The sequence below is a fragment of the Corvus moneduloides genome, chromosome 1 (assembly GCF_009650955.1).
Source record: "Corvus moneduloides isolate bCorMon1 chromosome 1, bCorMon1.pri, whole genome shotgun sequence".
Taxonomy (NCBI): domain Eukaryota; kingdom Metazoa; phylum Chordata; class Aves; order Passeriformes; family Corvidae; genus Corvus; species Corvus moneduloides.
In genome coordinates, this window is record NC_045476.1 from 62396594 (window position 1) to 62418311 (window position 21718).

The window sequence follows — 21718 nt, forward strand, 5'->3', positions numbered from 1 at the left end:
AAGAGGTTGACAGTTGCTTATCATTTGAACTGATCCAGCCTCCTCCATGCTGAAGAGCTACTTTATCCATTATCAGTCAGCCTTTTAATCAATTTTTTACAGGACTTGTAAATAGTGCGCCACCAAACACATTCTGCTGAGCTGCAGGCCTACCCCATACAGGAAGAAGGCATCTGTCTCAAAGTACTGATTTTCAATAACAACTTGTCTTGTACTTTGCTAGAATATTTTCATATAAAAATGGAAATAGAGCTGTATCTGAAAGTGAAATGTATTTAACTTTTTGGTCCCATCATCAGCATCTCTGCTTTTCACATTGGGAAAGGCATATGATTCTGTGGTTTAATTCCTTATGTACATATGAGGTCAGGGGCAGTACATAATGGCATTCATACAAACCTTTCAAATCCAGGCAAAAGCAAGAAAAGTGTAGGTGTCAAAATAAGAAATGCTATTGCCCTAACCTTGCAAAGAGTCTGTGGACAATATGGCTGATTAAGATTTCTGACTTTCAGAAATGGCAACTTAACACAAGGGACTCATAAATGCTTTTAGAAACAGCCATTATAATAATCTCCTTAACCACTGACTGGCAAATCGTGTTGACTCTTTGACACGGAAATATCTCTGCAGCAGCAAGTAACAAAGATCATATCACACAATCAACAGGTTTGATGTTTTCCTGTGCTGTAAATGGTTGCAAACTATATTTATTCTCTACAATCTGTAATGCAATCACAGATATTACACTAATACAGTTAAGACACCTGCTAATACTATACTGCATCAGCTTGAAAATGCTGGCATGGTCTGTACTTATTATTTTGAGGAATAACTACAGGTATTGCCAAATCCTAGAGTCTATGGAGTGCATGCTTTCATTGTATCTCCGTACTGAACCAAACCTTCTATCTATATTCAGGAGAGTACTGCAAGCATGCAGCTAAGACCTTTCCATTTCTAATAATGTATGATGGAAAAGGTCATGAGACAGATGAGAAACCATATTCAATCAATACCAGACAGATTTTTTCCCCCCACTGATTTTGGAAAGTATTTCCACGGTTAGTAACACTCTGGGATACATAGAGAAAGAACAGTAAACTGGTGTGCCTGTAAACATATTTATTTGGCATTTTGCTTCACTGAGCATAGAAGTCATCTGGCCAATCTTAATTTTTTTCTAAGGGACCATCACAAAAAGACCTGTAATACAAAGGAAAAAAACAATCTGCAAATGCTCCCTTGAAATGTGGCCTTTCCTGCCTAGTTACAGAATGAAATCAATACACAGCTGCAGATTTGTTGACCTGCACATGAGATTGAAACTATAATATGAGAAAAAGTGAAATTCTTCCCTGATGATAGGTTTTTCTCTATTTAGATACCAGTAGTGGGAAAAATATAATGACTGTAAGGATCTGCAGACCCCCGTAAAATGTTAGAGAACGTCATGTTGAGAAAGGGCATATGTTCTCTACATCACTGCTTCTTAATCTTCTCAGGTTTTCACAAAGAAATCATATTAATCAAATCTGCTTTCAGCTATATGAAAAGTGTAGTTTGAATGGTTCACAGCTTAGGAAGGAATTGAATGTAGAAGGAAACCTTGGATAGAAATAAGCCCAAAATTTAAAATAACTTGCTGTTGTCAGTATCTTACTTTATCATTCTGAATAGATGTGACAATTTTGCACCAGAAAGCTCTGAAACTGCCCCATACTGTGGCTGTGGAGTGGCTCATGAAGGCAATACAGGAGCAGGGGAATTGCCAGATGAAATGAGAACTGGTGAGCCATCTGCTACTGGCTTGAAAAGAAAAAAACCAAACCCAACAGAACATCCTACCCAGAAATGCATCAGCAAGGAGCAGAATTCTGCCTGGCACTGAAAAGACACACTGCTCTCCTACCTGATTTGAAAATCTGCTTGGGAGTTTGGGGAAGGTTGAGATGCGTATCTATGAGGTGAAGGTTTTGTTACAGTTTAGCTCCTTTTCCATTGTCCCAGTGAGGACAAAGAGAGGCGGCAGAGAGGGGAAGAGAAGAGGACATCCCTTCGGTTCCATGCAGCAGGGGAATGGGTCAGGAGGGAAAGTGGTTGCCCTCTGAAATGATCAGGAAAAGCCAGTGTACTCCTTCCTATATAGGGGCTGTCTAGGATTCTTCATGCTTTCATAAAACAGGATAACCTTCCAGTCTCCCTCTGACATTGTGCCTCCTTGTTTTGGGCTGTTTTGGAGACAACCTTAAATCTGTGGAAATACATTGTTTTATTAAATATACCAGATAAACCCCACAACGCTTGTATGTGGCTTCCTCATTGTTATTAGTATTTCTTGCTTACTTGGCACAGACTTTGTGTTTGGCACCTTTGTTACTACAGGGAGAGACTTGATCCCTGTGCCCAAAAACTGTTCTGATAATTCAGTCTTTTTCTCATTGAAATGGGGATTCTTGCTGCTGACTTTGGATATGAAGAACAGGGAAGGCATGAGGGTACACTGCTTTCCTCTCTGCTGAATTTGAATATCAGACTTCTAGTTAGATGATCAACATATCACAAAATAAACTGAGATAGAAATGACAGAATCTTGGTTCTGGCAATAGGATCTGAGGAGCACTTCTCTGTCACTTAAAACAAAAGCAACAGGATTTCTTTTGAAGGCAAAATATATTTAATTCTAGAAAAAAAATTCCACAAATAAAAAAGAAGCAGCAATCTAATGAAAATTATATTTTAAATTGGTGCCAGAAAAACAGGATATTCCTGAGGTCTTTCTGAACATGTCTCGACTCTGGAGAAAATCTACTAATAGCAAAGGCATGACATTAGATTACAACCACAAACTGCAGTCTTAAGACTGTAAAGAAAATGTATAAGTCTATACCATTTCTTATTTGTAGTATAATCCCTTCTATAAGAATAGCCTTTCCTGGAATTATTGAGAAGGAAATTCTCTCTTGCTTGTAAATGTAATTTTATTATTCCTCTCACTATATTTGTAAAGATAGCTGAAAATGTTTAGCTTACCACTTTTCAGAATGCTGTCCAAATCTGAGGGTGGTTACTATAAAGGGAATCTAGCATGGACTAATGATTATTATGCTGTGGTATTTGAAATCAGAAGTGTTCAATTATCGACAACATGTGTTAAAGTCAAACTTCGAAGGAGAAATGAGACTTGCAGTCTGTGGGGCTTGCAGATGCTTAGGATCAAGCTGTAAGACCTCTGTCTGCTCTGACTGCTGTTGGTATTGATCACTTGTGTATCCCATGGAATTCCTTGCTCATGACAGGAAGACAACATTCAGATTTGCAGACCTTCTGCTAGGTGGAATACGATCGATATCAGCGAAACGGGAATACACCCATACTCAAAAACCTAATTCTACAACAACGTGATCTCATACTAGAACTGTAGGTGGAGAAGTGACTGAGAGCAGCTCTGCAGAGAAAGACTTGGGGGTGATGGTTGATGAAAAACTCAACATGAGCCAGCAGTGTGCACTCACAGCCTAGAAAGCCAAAGGAATCCTGGGCTGCATCCAAAGAAGTGTGGCCAGCAGGTCGAGGGAGGGGATTCTGCCCCTCTCTTCTGCTCTCGTGAGACCCCACCTGGAACACTCTGCACAGTTCTGGTGCCCCCAGTGTAAGAAGGACATGGAGCTGTTGGAGCAAGTCCAGAGGAGGCCACAGAGTTGATAAGAGAACTGGAACACCTCCCTACGAAGACAGGCTGAGAAAGTTGGGGCTGTTCAGCTTGGAGAAGAGAACGTTGAGTGAAGACCTCATGGCAACTTTCCAGTGTCTGAAGGGGCCCTACAGGGAAGCCAGAAATAGGTCCTTCCTCAGGAACTGTAGTGACAGGACAAGGGGGAATGGATTCAGGCTCAAAGAGAGTAGGTTTAGATTAGATATTAGGAACAAAATCTTTACAAGGTGGTGAGGCACCAGAACAGGTTGTCCAGAAATGTTGTGCATGCCCTAGCTCACTGGAACAGTTTGCCCCGAGAAGCTGTGAATGCTCCAGCCCTTGAAGTGTTCAAGGCCAGGTTGGACTGGTACTTGGAGCAACAAGGTCTAGAGGGAGGTGTCCCTGCCCATGGCTGGGGTTTGGAATTTGATGATCTCTGAAGTCCCTTCCAACCCAAACCATTCTATGACTCCATAACTTCTTTTTTTCTTTCAGTAAGTCCCAATTCTCATGATGGTGAGAGAGGAGTTACTTATTGCAGTTAAGGCGAAGTGTGTACAACACACAGTTTACAGCTGTGAGCTGAGTCTCATGACTGGGGAGCGGGAGAGGCTGTGGGCCTCAGAAGTGTACAGCACTGTTTGCTTTGAAACAATCACTCAGACATAAATGACTCACTGTGAGGTGTTGGAAGTCATGCTGGTTGGTGTAGCATTCAGTGGTCTAACAGCCTCAAGCTCAGTGCAGGGAAAAAAAAGACAAATTTTTCACTGGAATCATAAAAAAGTAAAGAGGGGAACATGCTGCTCAGACTGCCTTTTTGATGCTATTGGAAATCAGCTTATCTAGAAATTGCACTAGACAATCTGGGGTGAGCTATGATGTTTCAAAAGTACTGATTGAAGGAGATGATGAAGCTCGCTCACATAGACTCAAGCTTGCTGGCATGTTAAAATCACTGGCTGAAAATACAGAAAAAAAATATTTGATTTGGGAGAAAAGATACTGGTTGAGAATTATTTACATTATTTTTATATTATCATCACTGACTTTGGATGGCCAGCTGATATGCAAAGATGAGCAGTGGAGGCAACTTAGCAGAAAACCGTGATTCCATTCTATGTGACTCTTCAACTTGCTTTTTGCCCAGAGAAGTGGTTGAGAGTTGAAGCTGACTCTTTTCAGAGTTGTACTGACTTTAACACTGCTGGCAGCAGTGGAGGGAGGCTGAACTCATCCAGGTGCCATGTCTCTCCAAGTGCTTTGTGATGGTGGTGGTGAAGAGCAAAGGGTTTGGGACGATCTTATTCCAGGTATGCCATGTGCAGTGTAGTGTGTGTATATATAGATTCACCCGTGAAATTGACAGTTTCCCCAGGAAATGTATCATCATAACAGGTTGTTATCTCTCTGCATGCTTCCATTTGGACTCACTTCAGCTCTTTCTATAGCAGAGGTGACTTGTTAAAGAGATAAAACTATGTGTTCATATCCTTCTTGATGCAGCACTTGACTTTTCATTGCTCAGCACGAGATACTGTCACTTGGCCATTTTATCTGTCACATAGGGACAGCAGAGGGAATTGGCTAATGCGACTATGCTACAGAAGATTTTGAACTCTCTTAGGTGGAGAAGTGAGCCAGACATAAGTCCAGAGGAGGAGGACATAATACGGCTGGACCCCTCTTTGGGTGGGAGTGCTCTGTAAGTCTCCACTGGAGCTGTGATTTTTGGATGTCTGATCCCTATGGTAAGATGGACTAAAAAGTGGATACTCATGAAGCAAAGAGGCTGCCCCCCCACCTCTGATGTTTTCAGACAGAAGGCTAGAAAATTTAAACTGGTGTATATTTGTCGCAGTGACCGCTGCTGTCTACAGCCCGGGCTAGCTCCAGCGGTGTGCAGCAGGAGTGGGGAGCAGCCGGAGGCACGGAGCTTTAAAGCTGCTCCTCTGAGGCCTCAGCTCTACCCTGCGGAGCACCGGCTCCAGACACTGTAGCAGCCAGCAGCCCTCGATGGAGGGAGAGAGAAAATGTAGCGAGGAGGCTTGCCACGGGAGGAAACCCCACCGTACTGAAGGGTATCCACACAGGACAAGCAACAGCTGCAATGTGACCATGCCTTATAAAGGGGGGTTGAACAAGGGGAGTAACCTAACTAGGGACCAATAAGCGGATTAGGAGGGAGGGACGCTGGAGGGATGGACTCACATCTGGTCCAATGGTCTTGGTGGGTGGAGGGAGAGGGGTCACATGCCCCAATGGGGCATCGAGGTTCAGAGGATTTCCAGAGGGGCGGTATCAGAAGGGGCAGGATCCCAGGGGATTGACAAGGACCACATAAGGATAAACAGGGAGGGCTTAGGTGATAGACACTGAACCTTCGGGAATAACGGGAGGGGTTTGGGTGATTGATGGGGAACCAACTAGAACAAGGGGAGGGGAACAACCATATAGGGAACACCAGGGGTGTGGCTTGGATATGGGACAAACCAACTGGGAATGGAAGTAGGGAAGGTAGGGATGAACCATTGGGGTACAAAGAATATACGAAGAACATATAAAAACACAATAAAAACATCTCATCACCACATATATTTCTCTGCAATTCAGAATGAAAAGACGAAATAGTTTTATAGATAGCCAAACACAGTATATTCAACAAGGGAATCAGATGCAGTTCTGTTCATGACTGCTAACTTTCTCTGTCTCAAGAAAGTTTACCTCTCAGGAAACTCTGCTAAAAATACATAGTAGGCAGAGGTACCTGTTGTCTTTCTTCTGCTTTTTCTCTAAGGAACTGGTATTAATCACTGTCAGATGCAGGATACTGTGCTGACAGAGTCTTTGCTCTGACAGCGGTGTTCTGGAGTTATATTTTTATGCATCTCAGTTTCCATACCAACTGCTTGATGTTGCCTGCTTGCTGCAGACATGGTTTTCTAGCAACTGAAACCTGAGACTCTCTCACATAAGCTTTATAGATCCCCCATTTTATAAATCCCTGCCTATCTCCACATGCAAGTCTACTTTCCCACCTTCCTTTGTATTCCTGCCATTGCATCCTCTAAAATGCCAGGTGTCCTGCTCCTTTTCTAGATTCATTACTGAATGTTGTTAACGATTTTTGCCTCTCTGTTTCCATCTCAATGAGGAATTCACTTGTATCACTTAATTCCAGCAGGCCACCTACCTTGGCAAATAGTATATTAGATTGTTGGCCATGGTGTTCTTCACCAGAACCAGGACTTGTTTTGGTTCCTTGTGTACCCACTAAACACAGCACAGCTAGAACATGCTTTTTTTCTGTAATCAGAGCAGCATATTGCCCTAACCTAAATGCTACAGCTTACTATGTTTTGAATGGCTGGTTACACTTCCTCTCTGTCACAGGTGGCCAGGTTTGTAAAAGGAGAAGAAAAAGAATTGTATGCATACTAAAATTTCTGAACTGTGAAAAGAACAGCTAATATAATCCCCATCTGCCTGTCACAGAATGGTTGAGTGTCTAGAAACATTGGAGCATAGAGAACATAGAGCAAAAATCTTATATAATTAATGAAAATTGAAAATAGAAAGAAGTCATGCAGTCTAGATGAGGTGTTTCTAACAAGTATCAGGATGAAACTAGGGCTGACTGGAAAATACCAACACTTAGGTAAAGGGAGAACCCAGAAATTTTTACCTTAAGCACAAAAATTGTCTAAAAATCAAAACTCAAAACATGCAGTTAGGGACTTGCTACAACTTCTATTTGGTTTTCTTGTTGGTCTGTCATTCTCTATTGCTCAGTTTATTTGTTCTATGATATGCCATGCCTTACTGATCTGTTGTGTATTCTATCATGAAAATCAGGCTTATGAGGATCTTCGGGGGAAAATGATGAAAACCTTTAAGTTTCCGTGGAGAATTAGATATTGAAAAGTAATTTCTTTGAAAAACCATAGGAAAAGAAATTTATACATAAGCCCTAATTGAGACCAGTCTTCTACATCCTAACAGATATAGTAATTTTTGTTTTCTTCAGATGTGCTATATTGTGATAAAGGAAATAACTGGAGGAAGTATTTATAAGGGGCAAGAAAAATGTTTTGGTTATGATGCCATCTGTCCAATGCTAGCTGACTGCTGAGGCAGTGGAAATTGAAATTATTATAATAGTTTCTGTAATCTTCTTAAATCTTAAATTAGCATCAGGATTGGCACTTCTAGACTGAGTTGATGGCTGTGATTATGGGTCCTTCTTGCCTTCTCTTGTTTCATTTATTGTTAGTTGCTATTATATGTTCATTAAAAAGTAATTTGATAAATCGTGGGATTTTCTGCCTGTAAAACAATTATCAGAATGAAGAGTGACGGCAGTGGCTAGGGAATATGCTGAAATTTGGTAACCCTTTGTGAAGGCAGAGCAGGATACAAAAATCTTACTATTTAATAAAAAATTATTTAGTGTAACAGTACCTTCTTCTACTCTCCATAAGTAAATGAAGCAGTATTTGAGGTATCTTCTGTGTTCTAACTCGATCTCTGCCATGGATGAACATGTGATGGCCACTTTTGTCAATATTTTTGTGAACCAGTGCTGATTAATCAGATAGTGGGTAAGATCATGACACTGTGGACAGGAATTCACAATTCTCTTACATAGGTGAGTTCTGAGGACTGTACTGAAACAATTTTGAGGAATCACTGACTGATTAATTTAAAAATTACAGAGGCCTGTGGGTATCCAAATATAGACTCTGAACTTCATCATGGCATGGACTTATGTGAAGCCATTCAGGACCAGGTGATTTTTAGTGGCCTTTCTGTACTTTTTGAATACCTCTATTCAACTTGCTTAAAAGGTCTCCAATCTCACATTGAGAGTGAGGAATGGTGGAGGAAGCAATGAAAGTTTGGTGAGGTGGAATGGGGGAGCCTGAGAGAAAAAGAGAGAGATTGTTCAGACAGGCAGAGAGCATATTAGCTATAACTGGGACTGTGTTTGTACTGTCATGTTAGCTTAGGATTCAAGGTCACACTCAAAGGTTTCCTCATTGCTTACACATTAACGTTCACCCTGGCCTTTACTGGCTGTCAGGCAGACCTTGGATCTGACCATGAACACAGCTGCATACACCCTGGAAAAGCCTAAATGATTCTGAGGTCTAAGGAAGAGTCAAAATTTATGTGGAGAGAGCTGAGAGAGGCAGGCTGATGGGGGATGAAGTGAGATAAATAATGGAGTGCTGGACAAGGAAGAGTTAACCTCAGGGAAATTCAGGAGGAAGCAGGATGGTAGCCAAGCCAGCTTGAAGGACAGAGGAGGCAATTGTCTGCTGCAAATGTAAACTGTGTCGAGGGTTTTTGTAACTTCACTGAGATGCAGATTACCAGGAGACACTCTCCTTATAGGGTAAATTGGTGTGAAGCATGGAGAGAGCTACTGACAACAGTCAGTCTCTGGCAGCCCCTCTGGTCAGCACATAGCCCTGGGCAGTCTCCGCCCAAGGAGAATTGTGTTTCCCGTCAGCATGGGAGAGTAATTCTCAGCACAAAGATTCAACAATGGCAACAATCTTCTTTCCTGGAGATCAAAATAAATAATTCCAGTTCATACAATAGCTCTTAAAACAGACAAATATTTCTTTGTAATAGTTGCAGTAGAATTAACATAACTCTGAGCACTCTCCAAGGACAGTGCATCCTCAGAGCCAGAGAACACACCTACGCTGAGTACGATGTGTGCTTGTATGACTCAAAACTTATATTCACAGCTGTGGTGGTTTGGTTCCACAGAGCATGCCATGAGCCTTCCTTTCACACTAGATTATCCTAGACTGCATTGTTCTGGAAGGGAGACATTGCGTCTGGCTCCCTTTGGAGATGCCAGGAAGCCAGAAGATGTGTGTGTGGTGCAGACTGCTACAGGAGCACTCACATTCATCTTAGAGGTGACAGGCTTGTTGCAATTAATTATTCCTCTCTCAAAATCTGGCTCCTCACCATCTTCATAAACCCTGAAGCAAATATTATAGTACCCTCAGGCCCTCAAGAATGCTTATACAGCAGGAATTTGGCTTCTTCCAAATGTGATTAATAAGCTTATTCATTATATTTTGCCCCTTAAAATATCAAGAAGAGAGTCCAGGCACAAACTGCACGCAGGAGTTTATTCCTGTTTGATGAGGACATATGTTTGCCTGACCTGGAGGACTTGACATCTCTGATAAACTTGTAATTGAAGGAACTGGTGAGGAAGCAGATGGGGAAGAAGAATTAGGAGTCGTCAAGGTTTATGTGGACTGAAGTGCACCAGCTGAGGTTAGACTGAAATAAATGATGAGAGACTGAGATAAATGATGGAATAATAATTAGAAATAAGAAGATTTAGAAGAATTAAGCAAGTGAAAAAGGAACAGCAATCAGATCGTTTCTGCAGATAGGGACAGGCACCATGGCTGCCTACTGAAGTTAAATGGCAGGAGAGAAAGATTCTCTGTGGCACTTAGCGCTGGGTGGCCACAGCTACGATTTCTAAGCCTCACATGTTAGCTGAATTCTTGAATTTACAGTGGCTGAACAAACATGCAAGTCAGAATATCCAGGAGTTTGCCTATCAGGTGCACAGGGCAAAGTCTTAAAAACAGTGTAGACTGTCCTCATGTTGCAATATTTTCCTGTACTAATTTTATTATTATTTCATGAAATGTATTGCAGAGATTTCCACAAGCCTGATTCATGACTCAGGATGTGTTAGGTACATTAAAAATAGATAGGTTTTGTCTTCAGGATGGTCAAAATATATGACAGGAATCTGCAGAAGGAAATAAACACAAGAGACAGTGAGAGACAAATAATGTAGACATGTACAACATTTACGTTGTAGGTTTAGTTACTTACAGATATGGGACACATCATCTAAGACACCATTTTCGTCTTTCCCTGTTCTGCATCTTTTACAATGGAAGGTATTAATTGGTTGGAAGATACATCTTCAAAGAAAAGTCACAGTAAAAATGGTATTTTTCCTTTCTGAAAACTGAAATGGCTTCAACACAAAGACAACTCATTAGTTAGTGTTCAGTGATCCCTACCTTGTTCAAATACTCCCTTTCTGCCTTACTCACCTGAAGAAGCTACACAATACACAGAAGGAGTTGTTTAAAAAGGCTTCAGATGAGACAAGAGGAATAAGAAATAGGAATAATGGTAGAAGTCCTTAGCAGAATGTAGGGATGGACAAAGGTGTGTGGTGGAAAAAAAAAAAAGAGTCATAAAATGAAACGTAGTCTTGGAAAGGGGACTTTAAAGATGATACTAAAGAAGATAGGACACTTTGGAGGTAATTTGGAGTAGCAGAGGGAATTTTATATCTGGCAAATACAATTAATAGTCTTTTTAAGAACCTCCATAATAAATTGATGGTGAGAGAGAAATGTTTCTTCTCACTATGAGGTCATTCAAACCATGCTAACATACTGGCACCCTGTGCATGTTATGGGATTGCTTCTTAGTGAACACTGAATAATTACTCTTACCACTGGAGAGATTAATAGAATGAAAATTAAGCTTCTCTAAACGCAATCTTGATTATTAGGTCTCTGAGTGTGTTGCGGGGAATGCATTGCTCAAGTGTTCAAAAAAGTGCACAGTATGTACGGTGTTATCAGTATTTTAAAAGTTAAGAGTTTGACAGGAATTTCAGCATTAAATGTAATCCCATATGAAACACTCTCCAGGAGCTAATCTGTTGCCATTTCCTGTTTATATAACTAGATCCACCATATAGAATTAATAAAAATGCATGGCAAATCTTGATACACTTAGCAAAGCATCTACCACTGACACATCCTTGAAAAGCCTACTGGCTTATACAACACATTTCTTTTGTCAACAGCCTCGGCTTTTGAAAAGTGTCTTGTTCCGTACTTAGCTCAGGCACAGAGCTACATAGAGGAGGATGTGCCTCTCTCATGCCCAGATTAGGTCCTGGGACAGTACTGTTGCTTCTGCACCCAGCACAGATGAGACGTTTTATCCTGGTAGATCTGGGGTACCTCTGTGAACAGTCAAAGATCTGGAAACACTGAGCAGAGACACATCCATTTGGTGCTTTCCCCTTCAATGTCAGAACTTCTGAGCCTCATACTGGCTACTACTGACCTGCTTCTACATCTCTCCCCACCGTGAGAGGGAATTGTGGCTTCCTATGCAGTCCGGAAGTGCAGTGAAGACACAGAGCCAGCACAGATCAAGTGGTGTTCCCCAGCCCCTTTTGGAGCAAAAACTACATTGCACATTCAGCAGGAGTCTGACTTCCAGTCCTTGGGAGATTTCCATGCTTTATCTTCTCAGCACACGCTTTTCCTATTGGGCTGATGTTTTCTGACAACCATTTTTCCATCCAAACCAACAGGTACCGTAAGGACCGGGTCCCAGCCATGCACGGTGCAGGGGCATTTTAGATATGGATTGTATGAGCTCTCAACTTGCTCAGCATAAGCTTATGAGCTCTGTGTCAGCACTGGCCAAGTTACATTTATACTGGATCTGTGGCTGACTACTAGCACTTATGTTTCCTACTTTTTCCATTACCTGTGGTATCCTGGACCTCTTTCAGTTCAGATAATGGAGTGTTAATAAAGGTCCTTTTGCTGTAATTTTCATTAAAAAGCAGACAAACTTTTTTAAAGGAAAAGACATATTTTTCCCTCATGCATTCATAAAACAGAGAAAGGGGTAAGACCCATACTTAAAAAATAATATTGAAGAATAGAAAAAGAATAGCCATGGAAAAATAAACTCTGAAGTCATTTGGGAGGAAGAGAGACCAGGGCAGAAATATCCTGTTGTAACTGTTCCATGGCACCATACAACTGGAAAAAAATGGTTCTTTTAGTTAGCATTTATTGCTAATACTCAGTTGCCCAATGTTTAACTAATTCTTTCAACAAAGTTTTGCAATGAAAATTCTCTTTTTTTGGTGGTTCTTTTTGTTCGTTTTAATTTGAAAGGGCAAACTTCTAAAGAAGTACATGAAGAACAAGTAACTGAACTTAAAGGATGATGTCTGTCACTGGGTGCAGTGCCACTGTGACTGTTCTGGGAACTTATATAATAATGAATTTGTCTCAGATAAAGACCAGCAGATGTCCATGATTGTCTCACAAGTTTCCCATCAGATTTATTTCTAAAAACTTATTAATACATTTTAAATCTTAATTAGTAATGAAAAGGTTGTACTACAACTGCTTTACTTTCATGTTACAATTACAAAACAACTTAGCCTGTTAATTGCAAGTGAAAAAAGAAAGGAAAATTTTCAGCCTTGGAAGTTTTGACTGACATGTTCTTGGTTTTGAAAGGTGAGGAGCTGCTATCAGACACAAAGCACTGGAGATCAAGGGACCCTGCATAACTATGTAGATATCTGATTTTCAGAGGAGTTTTTTTTGTATTTGTTAAGGCTGTGGTCATCTGTCACTTAAGTAACAAGGATTAGAGCTTTATTTTGGTTTCATTCCAGGAAAAAACCAAGGATTTTTAAGCTCAGAAGCATGCCAGGTTTTCTTCAAGGCAGCCATTGGTACAAAATGAGAAGTAATAACCAGAAGTCCCTACTTGGTAACACAAAATTATTTTCATTTTAACTAGAAATTTTTGAAACAGCAAATGCTTATACACAAATTGGGGTTTGTACACATTGCAAAGTCTTTGGAAAGACAGGAAGAAGATAATGTCAAGCAAGTACAAAAGCAAGGTATTCACAAAGCTGGTACTCTCATGAACATGCATCTTTTCTTTTACCTGTCAAAAGCAGGCTGGCTTGGCAAGAAATTTACTGGCTGATTGCTTTCTGAGAGTTCATGGGATTGTTGCAAAGTGCAACTTGCTTTCTTTAAAATTTTTCTCTTTTTTATATCTGATAAAAGCTAACATTATGGATGAGAGATTTCAGTCATCCCTACCAGCCCGCCTCTTCTCTTATTATTCAATCTGTCATTGCCATTCTTTGAAGCATTAGAGCTGAAAGTAGATTAGGGCACCTTCAGAGCTACCAGCAGAGGTAAACCCTCTAGATCTATGTAGTCCTTCAAATGGCTTTTCAAATGGCTCACAGTGATGCTGAGCTTTCTGCCTGCAGCTCATTTTTTGTCTGCCAACACAATGTAGGTCTCTGGATTACAGCAGTTGCTGGAGTGCTGCAGTAGTCAGAAGCCCATCTGTCCTGAAGCAAGGGTGAAATATAGTCTTTGTGATTATAAACACAATTTTGAACAATTACATGAAATGATGTGGGAATGGATAAGGGTGATCATATGGTAAAGGGCCACAAACACAGAAGGTTTTGCTGGTGATGCCATACATGATTCCTATTTCTTTTGACTGTATGAAACTTGGTTAAAATTTCCAGGTAAGTATAAGTTCTGATTCCAGTTTACACTCTCTTCTCAACACAGGCTATGCATGCAGTCCTGCCATGGGCTGTCTATAGCCTGTGGCATACTGAGTAATTGTGAGAGCAATGTTATTTTTTGGACAAGTTGTGTTACAGTCCTCCGGTTTCTGCTCTGGGGCTGCCACACTGGAAATCTCTGCACCTTAGACTGTCCTTAATCATCACATAAACAGAAGGCAGGTAGTGGAGAAGGCAGAGATTGGAAGGCTCTAATACTGGTCATATAAAATATGGAAAAAGTCAGGTATGAACCATGTAATTTTCCTTGAAAGCAGTGTCTGGCAGTGAGATCACAAAAAGCTGGACTTCTTTTACCCTAACAAGGATTAACAGTACTTTGTTCTGTTTGTTCTGTTCCTTATCTGTCATGATGATTGCTTCTTCCTGATTGTATTTTTTTAAATCCTGTGAAGGATTGAATGTTATCCCAGTTCTTATGACTGCACTTATTATTACTGTCAGCCACAATATTTTTAGATAATGTATAATCACATTTGAGTTATTTCTGCATTCAGTGGCTTTTTCTGTTCCTATAATTTTGTTTTGCACCTTACAGAGTCTGTTTTCCAACTCTCTGAATGTCCCTAGATTTGATGGCACACCATTTAGATAACTGCATAATCACTACACAGCTCACTGTGACAGCAAGTCTCTGGAAATTCTGAGTCAGGTCTGCCTGCAGGACTAGCGCATGAAAGAGCTGCCAGGAAACAGAAAAACATCTACCATCCATCTCCTGAACATTGCCTAGCACCTTGTCCTTTCGGAGGTAGAAGACAATGTGTTAAACCCCGAGTAACATTCCATGTCAGTTTGCACCAGTGCAGCTCTACCAGAGGTGACTCATTTCCATTTCTATACTGATGGTGATCCAGTTATATATGATGGCCCAGGTTCTTATTTCGAGGGTATTACAGGGCAGAAGGGACAAAGCATCCAAGACATAATTAAGAATAATTTCCCAGCTGCCAAAGAATTGTCTGGAACCAATGCTGGGAAACTGTGTAACAGTCACTTGCAGCATTTTCCATGCTGTTTCTCATGCTCCAAAAATCAGACAGTGGGTTTTTTTTTACCTTCAAAGAAATGGAAAAGAAATTAAAGGTTTGCTCAATGCGGTACTAATTTTGTGTGTATATGTGTAATGTGAATTATCTCTAATAATTGCAGACAAATAGGGAATGCCTACATCAGTATATTAACCATCAACAAATGAGAAGTGAGAGTGGATATATTGTTGGCTGCTCCACACATTTCTGAACAACATTGCTATAGTTAAGACTGGAAACATTTAGGACAAAAGGGCAAGCACTTTTGGTGGGAAAGCATCTCTAGAATTTTATTTGCCCTTTAAATTGTCTTTTGAATAACTTTGTAGATCACTACTTTTAGTGTAGTTTAGTCATTTAATTAGAAGATAAAGACAAAGAAGAATCCTGTTTATAACTCTTAATCTACTAAAGTCATTATCTAGCTAGCAGTCCTGAGAGAATATTCAACATACTGAACTGATTTGTGCATGCTTCATTAGCTCTTTATATCTTAACTGCATATAATAATTCCCAGCTCTGTCATGGTTATCATGGTGGAATTTCCACTGAAGTCAATGAACTCGGAGTGTAAATTGACTGCAAAACAGTGACTGGGACAAATTCCCTTGTTATCTGAAACCTTTGAAATGCCACTGGCTTGAGTGGAATTGCTGGAGACATGACTAAATTTGGTTTAATTTTCTGGTTTTTATTCAAGTTAGTGCCTTGAAGACCTGGATTTCTCTAATTTAATTTTATTATTTTGAGCTGAACTTGACAAATAATGATAAAAATAGTGCCTTTAGGGTTTGATTGAGAAATATTTTTGTGACAACTTGAAAGATGTCTGTTAGAATCAGCAAACCCTTGACTGAACTTTCAGTGGCCATAGAGGAAAGGTAATTGAAAAAATCAGTCAGCTAATAGGGTGCTTGAAAAATGGTTATTTTTTCATGGATTTAAAAAAATACAGCTAAAATTTTACTGCATTCAGATTTGTGCAAAATACAGCCATTTAAAATATAGATGAGATTAAAAAATATAATTTTGTTTCATTCAATGTTCAGGCCACATTTTCTGACCTTTTCTCTATAGGAAAAAAGGAAAATAAGGGAAGGAAGGAGAGACCTAGAGCAATCAAGAAGATGGCCAAGCAGTCAAGAACATGCCAGCCCATGCTGAATATGGGCATCTGCACTTCCACCTGAGATAGACGAAGACTCATTAATTTCCCTCTAAAGAAAGTTCAACAGTTATTCAAGAAGGACTATGGATTACCTCGTGGTATGCACAGTTTCTCAGATTCTAATGAGAAAACAATCCTCTTTTTTTTTTTTTTTTTAACTAGATCTGTAAAAATATTAGAAACCAACTTTATTAAAGAGGAAGTCAATTTTGCAGATTTTTTGTGTGTGTCTATGTGCATGTATGTTCCCTTCACACTTACTTCTTCTCATGCATAGAAGAATCTGCTTTTTGACTTCCACAGATCTTCACTGTGGAATTAATTTGAACTCCACTTTGATTTATATCTTATCTACACACAGCTTTTGCTCACCTGACTTTGGTGATGCTGTAATTTCAGGATTATTGACCCAGACAGGAACAGTGATAAGAGGATGCCACATTCATTTAGTTCATTGTCTTCCAAGAAGGATGCTGACTAACTTACTTGCATACTAATAATTCTGCCATCCTTTACCACAAATCTTCCTTTTTATGCTCAGAAGACCTGACAAATTCCACCACAGTTCATCATTTGGGGAGATCTGTAGAGGCTTTCTGGAGAGTTAAGTCACTTGCCATGGCCCCTGAATTCCCAGCCATATCTGGAACACAGTACCAGTCAGGACCAACTGCTTACAAAAGGCTTTGCAAAATGTTGGTACTCAGAGAAAAACAAAGATTTTCTCAGCATCAACACATCTTTTTATAGGCTCTTATTGCCATAAAAGGTCCCCAGCTTGTTCTAATTATGCTGCATATTTCTAGGTGCACAGAATGATTGTAGTTAGAGGCTGACAGTTCTGTGTCCTTTTTTACGAGCAATGTTAAAATGCTATTCCTGCTTTCTGAAAGTAACGAACTGTACTGCAACCTTAGCAAAATTTGCAGGGTAAAAGCACTCTAAATTATTAATACTACTTCCTAAAACTCCACTGAGGTTTCCCACCCACAGGCTGACTTAGCCCAAACCCAGCTGGACCTGTGGTATGTCATGAGGTCACAGCATTCATTTCTTGGACTGTAGGTGCCAGTTAGGAGTGTTTCAGCATTGCAGTTGTGAATACATTTCTGAGGAGTCATAATTTAGATTTTAAATATGTGTCAATCTGAAACTTGGCATAGGTGCAACATTTGGTTTTAAAGGGAAGAAAGGTCTTCAGGTAATCAGTTATTTTTCAAGTTTTGGGAATTTTTGTTGAAATTAATGTTTTAGTAATAGAAAAGACAGTCATTAAAACTGAAGCACTAAAAGCTCTTTCTGTGGAAGATGTGGTGTGCTAGAAATCAAGAAAATCTAAAGAAGAGAGTCCTTAAATAAAATGCAAAGGCACTTGCCTGGTTTTTGTATTTTCATTATGCTTGCATGTTATGCCACATGAGGTATTTATAGCAACACTTGTTGTACCATATCCAAGGTATATACTCCCATGATAGATTTTCCTTATGCTTAAGGTGGAAGTATGAGGGGCTCCACTATGCTCTGCTCTACTAAATGATGCAATGAGGCCTATAATGCTGTAATGCTGAGGTTGCCTCCCTTTTCTGCTCCAAATTGAAACTGAGAAGAGAAAATCAGGTGTCTAGATGAGTCTTCTTTTAGCGGGAGCTTCCATTTGAAATTGCAAATAAACCACATAAAGTATTTAACTTAATTGAATTCCTACAACTAAGCTGTCGTTGCAATGTACTCACACATAGGATTTGAAATGTGGACTATGTACCCAGGAACAGTGAAGAAGGGGAGCACAGGATAACACATGGAGTTTCTGATTCAAGACTAGGCAGTGCTGGTATATTTCACAGCAGAAAGGATCTCTAAATGTACTTTTAAATCCTTGGTGACTGCTGAGTGTCAGAAGAGCTCTTTTCCCTTTACATTTGATCCAGCCATTGGCTGGATCTGCCCCACTGAGGACAGCTTCTTTCTCCCTACTGTGAGACTCTCCTTTATTCATTCAGGGTCGCATGGAGATACAGTGTGCTGCCGAAAAATTTCAAACATAACTCTATATCTGTGTTACCCAGCAGGGTTCAAGTTATAAAAGCCAGTATGCATGCACTAATTAGGTGATACTCTTAGGTCAGGTCAGGTCTGTTTATAATTTGGAGGAAAAGACACAAATTTTGCCAACATTAATGCTGCTGGCTCCCTGATCCAGACCTCTCTCCGTTACCCTTTCCCTCTCCTCCTTCTGACACCTGAGGCTAGCAGGCATCTACCTGCTGAGGGCAGCCAGGGTGCTTGTGTTGTTCCAGCTTCATCCCAGTGAAGTTAAATACTTGTTTGCACTTGGAAATGAGATGGGATTAACTGAGTGGTGTGAAGTGAGTGTGCAATAGTTGCTTCAGAATAAATCCATGTGTGCATAATCCTAATCTGTCCCCATGGCAGCTGAAGTAGTGAGCTCTCTTGCCATGTCCCCTCTGCGCCACCTCTCTGGAGCAGAATCGCAAGGGTGCACACTGATCAGCTTTTGCCAGCTGAAGACTTCCTGCTTGTTCATCCTATTTGGTTTTTTTTCTCCTAGCCAATTTCTTATCTATAAGCATACTTTGCCTCATACTGCATGATCTCTTCACTTCCTCTAGAGCCTCTTGGGAGGGACTTGGTCAAAGGCTATTAAAAAATTTAAAAAAATTATAAGGTCCTGCTCTCTTATTGGCTCTTATTTTAATATCCCAAGTAGTCTACTGTGTTGGGACAAGGAGCTGGGGTAATAAAATGGAATTGGCAGTACCACTGAGCCCCTATAAAGCAGTAGCTTTAGTAATACTTATTTAATGCCAGGTTTTGCATTTAGTTAATTAATGATAAAATAATTTTTTATATCTTTCCCAGTTTTGTGTCCTGGTAGCAATCTTGGTTTGACATTTTCCTTAAATGGGTCAAAAATTACTTGAACGGGGTGACTGCTAGAATGAAAAAAGGATCGCTTTTTAAAAGTAAACATCAAGAACATTTTTATTTCTTCCTAGCAGAATTTAATGACACCTTTATAGCCAATTACACATTTTTCCATTCCATTTTGTCTTATATCTTTCTTTTCTTTTTTTTTTTTTTTTGTGTTAAAGCACTGGGGCCCATAAATGAGGAAAAGATAATGGTTTGCAATCAATGCCCATGGACCAGACAGCTAATCTGAACTTAACTAAAAAGTCAATATTTAGCTGTACCTTATCAGCGGAGAAATGTCAAGCACAGAGATAGACATGAACAAATTTCCAACTGATTTCTCTTTCTTATGCCTCAGCATTCAAAGATTCATGGAAGAGTTTCAACATCAGATAAGACAAAACTGTTGTTGAAAAAGAAACACGTAACAAATGACAAACTTGCGGCTGCAGAGACTAGAGTTTATGAAATGAAAGCACACGTCAAAAATTCATTCTAATCTTCTTGCACATTCCATTGGTCACCTTCCAGTCTGTGTGATGCAGCAGTTGATAGTTAAACACTGCAGGCAGTCTTTAAGAGATAACAGCAGGAAATGTTTTCTCACTGAGTGAAGTCATAATTTGCTGCCACCCAAAACAAAATTGACATAAATCATTTCGAATTCTAAAATTGCTAAGGATTTTAATACGCATGTGAGGTACTGGCTGGGTATTGTGCTGTTTTGCAAGAACAAAGTTTGCAGCATACAATTTGGTAATTAAGATTTTGTTTGGTAACTTACATATCAGCTCACAATGGACATAATTTCTACTGCAATTAATTTAGCTGTCTTGATTTTTGTGAAGGAACAGCTCATGGAGTTACACCAGTAAAGAATTTAACCCTTGGCTAGAAATCAGGACTGCTTTGTTTATTCCCATTGCCATTCACTTCATGGGTGATCTTTTAATTTTAAGACATGATGACCCGCATGTCTCAAGCACGGTCATGGGCTTCCCACACTAGAGGGTAAAGCACTCTTTTTAAGAATGGTCATAACCCAGGAATCCACTAGGTTTGTTTGGGTAATTCCAGTATCTGTGTATACTCCTCTTTGTGGATGGGAGGGAGGGGGTGGCTGAAAGGTGATCTGTGGTGTGCAAAGCTACAGTTCTGCTGCTTTATGCTCTTCTTCAGAAATCTCCTTAGGAAAAAAAGGCGTGTTGGACTACAAAATGTTACTAAAAATGCTGGTAAGAATAAACTCAACAGGGAGTAAAAATAACTGCATGATGAGCACTTACTAAAGCTTAAACATAACAGGAGCAAGATTGTGAGGGACTCCTCAGGATTGAAACAGTGATGGAAAAACCCCAGAATATAATAGCTATATTGGGATCCTCAGAGTTGGAGTTCACTCATACACCAAACACACACATTTTGTTTAGGATTGCACCACTGTTCTGAACATTTTTGAAGGAGTACTGACATCACCAGACTTCCCAAGGTTCTCATGTATTTCTAAATTTTAAAATTATGGATGAATGCCTGCCATAATTAAAACATTAACTTTTACATTAAAAATGTTTCTTATTCAATGAACAATTAATATTCAGGATGAGATTAATATGGGGGAAAAAAGACAATAAATTATCTTGATAAAGTTTTCAGCAATGTTTGTGGAAATACTTCACTGATGAGTCCATTTCTCCTGAAATGGAAAGCATTTGAGATTAGCGGTGTGTGTATGTGGACTTTATCAAAAAAACATCTTGGAAATGTAGACAGTTTATATATTGCTGCTTCTCTACTGCATAAGGTATTTATACTTTCATACCTACACATAGCAGAGCCAAAAATTGAATTAACTTGTTGCATAAAGGGGGTTATATTAAAATGAAACAACTTTGATGTAAATTAACATTGACATTTTCCTCAGAAGTGAATATAAGATAAATGCTTTATAAATTAATAAGAACACTGCATTATTTTCTCAGCCTTATCACTCATATGACAAAGTTTCATGAGCACTAAATGATACCCTTTGCTGCTTGGGATCACTGTTATTTTATGTCCAGTTCATGAGGAGCCTGCAGAAAGATTGTTACACAGTTTGCACTGCAGTTTGCAGTACTTTCAAGATAGCAAAAAAGCCTTTATGGTTCTGAAGGGCATCCTCTCTTCTTCTCAGGAAAAAAATTACCTGCAAATGACGCTAATGTTTATTATCATACCTTGGTTCCATTGGACATTTTGGAAAGTTTGCAATCCTATGGCTCGGGTGTGGGTAGCAAGGTGCCACTCTCAGAGATGAGTGCAGGATGTTTGGAAAAAGCAGGCAGAGAAGAGGAGGAAAACTTGCTCCACATAAAGGAGCTCTTTTTTGGCACAGAGTTCCAGTGAGGGCACAGAAGTGTCTGCACACATTCTCTGGGTCAAAATCT